The sequence below is a fragment of the Stegodyphus dumicola genome, chromosome 3, assembly GCF_044657685.1.
Source record: "Stegodyphus dumicola isolate Sdum_Otavi_A_Nest chromosome 3, ASM4465768v1".
NCBI classification, from domain to species: Eukaryota; Metazoa; Arthropoda; class Arachnida; order Araneae; family Eresidae; genus Stegodyphus; species Stegodyphus dumicola.
In genome coordinates, this window is record NC_140770.1 from 167,866,421 (window position 1) to 167,870,313 (window position 3,893).

General features: G+C 33.0%; 1 non-coding gene across 1 annotated transcript; it reads right to left on the reverse strand.

Annotated features, from left to right (window-relative positions):
• Positions 1-2,046: 2,046 nt before the first annotated feature.
• On the reverse strand, positions 2,047-2,118 carry TRNAQ-CUG (transfer RNA glutamine (anticodon CUG)). Its single transcript has one exon. It is a non-coding gene; the product is annotated as a tRNA-Gln (tRNA).
• Positions 2,119-3,893: the final 1,775 nt, after the last annotated feature.

The window sequence follows — 3,893 nt, forward strand, 5'->3', positions numbered from 1 at the left end:
CCATTTCTTTGTGTTTGCCGCATTATTTCTTTAAAAAAATACATGGCAAAGACATTTGGTGGCAATTTCCTTTTATTTGAAAAACGGTACGGAGGAAAAAGTGAGGATTCAGACTGAGAGTACCTCTGCTAAAATAAATAAATATACTCGCATTGCTTTAGAATCAGCTCAAATAAAAATTAATTTCATTGTTTTTATTTTAACTCGAGTAGAGATGTTGTGGGTTTCAGAAAACTTCATTACTTAATTATGCTAAATATTTTACGGGACCAAAAACTTTACGTTTTTTAACTGTATAAATTTATTCAAATAAAACATGATACACGAAATAAAATGGAATTCCCCCATTTTCATTGCAGTATACGTATTTGTACTGCCGGCTGTACCGACTGTGTAACCCATATATTCATACAGCGTGGCAAAATTGACCTATACATACAATTATTGTATCTTGCTTTCATTTAGTTTTGTAAAAGGAAGCGAAGGAATAGAATTTTAGCACAAAAGGCCAAGATAGGATATTAGTTTGGAAACGGCATTTTGTGTTGAAGCACTTAAAGGCGTTTTATTACATTTCAAATTGTTGCTTCCAAAATTATCGCCCTGTACTATATTTAAAGAAATTATATATTATTATCGCCCTGTACTATATTTAAAGAAATTATATATTATTAGCGCCCTGTACTATATTTAAAGAAATTATATATTGCAGAATTTGCATAAATGTACGTATGTTTCTCGCGATGTGAAAAAACAACGGTACTTATAGCCATCAAATTCCGAATAACGTAGCCCTCCATCCGAACATAGGCACCTGGAAGTCTGAATTTTGAATTTCGAATTTTATAGTTCATATTTTGTGAAATTTTAACGAATTTTTCATTAATAAACTCAACGATTTGAACGCTAGCAGTGGCAACACTGTATGGAATTAAACATCTTTATCTCTAGCGCACGAGACTGCCCATAGGATATTCTGAAGATAAGCTATTTTTAAATATTTTATGATTTTATTGTTGAATCGAGTTTTATGTGGTGTAAGTGCCTAGAGTGTGATATTTAATAAATAAAGTACACACACAAAACGTTAATAATAAAAAGACAAAAAAAAAAGTTTTGTAAAGCCATCTTACTAAAAAAACGAACAGTGATATGGTGAATTGAGAAAAGACTGAAAAGAAGATAAAAATGTATGCGAACACTTAACGCTGTATCGGGAATTCTAAGCGCATACTGCTACGCTGCTTTTGAAATTTTTGTAATTTTGCTGTTGAACTGTGTACGACGTAAGTGCGAAGAAAATGATGATTGAGAATAAAGCTGAAAAGACAAAAAAAAAAAAAAAAAAAGTAGAAGTGAGTGTAACATGAGACTGGTAGACTGCGAGCTCTGTGAAAGCGTAAAAAATCTTTTGGGCCACCGTTAAAATCTTAAAACCTTTCACATTTTTTTAAAACCTTAATTTACAAAAATTACAAAATTATTATTTTAAAACTTATATAAAAAAATAATTGCTGAACGAAAGACCAGATTTAAGCAAATTTAAAAACTTTTTTTAACAAAAATGTTTTCAATTACTTTATTCTGGCACTCAGTTTAAAATTCTGTATTATATTTTAAATTATGCTGTTTACATAATTAATAAATTACATTTTTATGTAGGTCTTTCCCGGTATTTTCTTTTCATTTTTATTTGTTAAGCATTCTACTTAAGGCTTTTTTTTTTTTTTTCGTTTAAATATTGAAGGATAAGGTCGCTTATGTTTGTGCTTTTGGCCAATTAAAACTTTTTTATTATCCTTCTATTTTTCTATTTTTCTCCCTTAAATTTTCTATTTTTCTCCCTTAAATGTAAATAATTACTATAAATAAAACTAACTGTAAGTAATTGCTATAAATTCAGTTTTATAAGCTGGATTAGTATGAAAAGGAATCATTCCATAACATGTGCTTTTCAAACCCGTTCAATTTCTTTTTAATCAATTTTTTTAATCAAAATAGCTCTTTCAAAAGTAAATGCGTTATCAGAGAGAAAGCAAAAAGAAAAGGTTCCACCGAGATTTGAACTCGGATCGCTGGATTCAGAGTCCAGAGTGCTAACCGTTACACCATGGAACCTCCAACTTTCCATGCCGGGAATCGAAGCCATGTATCCTAACCACTAGACCACATGGGACTCGACTCGGATAATATGGCAGTCATAACCGATAATATGGCAGTCATAACTGAAGATAATATGGCAGTCTACTCTGATTGTAGTAGTTGCTGGTTGTAGAATTTCTTTCCGCTAATCAGGCATTATTCCTGTTGTGTATGACTGACGAAAGCCTGGTTAGTGGCGTAAAATACAGCTAGAAAAGTACAGTACAGCTCGAAATATCTCGATAATTTGGATAACGTATTTATTTCGCGCGAGGTTAGTATACTACAAAGTTTATTCTTCTTGACCAAGGTCAACCAACGTCCTGCACCAAAGCAAGATTTTTTCTAAGTCAAGTGACGTCACTGTCTTGAGCATCAGAAAGAGAATATTTGACCTTGAAACGGCATTACAAACTACATCATTGCCGGCCGCATATTCACAAAGCCTATAAACTTTTTTTTTTTTTTTTCTTCCTGCGATTTGCTCTGAGTGGATGTAACGTATCTTTCGTGCTCATACATAGAATGGCAAGTTATAGTTCTATATTCATGTTTTTACAGGCTTTGTAACCGCCGTGATCACCGATCAACAATCAATAAGGATTCAATTAAAAATTTACAGCACCAAACAGAAGAATTTAGCAAACATAAAAATTTTAGACAAACAAAAAAATTTAGCGTCGAAAGAAATGCCCAAATTAAATCTGTAGTGACTTTGTTGCGTAGAAGTCATTCAGAATCCAGAAGTATGTTGCATCAAAATGTAGAAGGATGTCTTCAGAATGCAGAAGAATATTGTGTTGTCTACCTTCCGTTGTGTAGAATCAATGTCCTTCAGACCTCGCTAGATAGACAACTGAATTGTCACTCTAGTTTCCCTTAATATGAAGAAAGTTAAATAAACTTTCTACTAACTCTTTAAATTTAACAGAAGGAACCACTTGTGTTTACAAAACTCACGCCACTTGCAGATATTTAAAATAACGTAGGTTGAAATTCCAGTTCGAGTGATACAGTCGGAGATTACGCAATGGTCTATTTAAGCGGACCCAAATATTTTAATGGCACATTTTAAACATCGGCTAGCAAAATGGCTAAAGTCGGAATAATCTCTCACAGAGATGGAGACAGGACGTAAACTGTAAGTAAGGCTGCCAAAAGCTGTGACACTAAAACATTAAAAACTCTCGACTTAAATATTGAAACATCTATTTTGTATTCTGTCGCAGACTACGGAAAGGAGAAGCTGTAGACAAGGTTTAAATCATAATAATTGGTTAATAAAATTAATAATTGGTTAATAAAGTATCTCGTAATTTCATAACACTGCTGCCTTCTGCAGGAAAATATATAAAAACACCCCTATACATGATTAATATTTTATTTGTAATTTTGAGTTGAATGTCACGACAATATTTCCTTGGCATGACCGCCGAATAGATGTTTCATACAGTGAGAGCAAGAGTAGACGAAAAGGTATGTAGGCTTTGGTGAATATGTGGTTGGTCATGAGCATTTGGTGGTAAAAGTATATTTTAGCGTACCCCTTGGCGATTTTTGGCGGTACATGGGTACCGAGTTTGTGCAATTCTTTGACTTGTTATTTTAGCTTGTGTAAAAAATCGCCGCTCTACAAAGCCAAGATAACTAGAGAAAGAATTGCACAAACTCGGTATCCATGTACACATCGACCTATTTTCACTTAAACAAAATCCCAGAATTTCACAAAAATGGCATTGCGCACTCCCTTG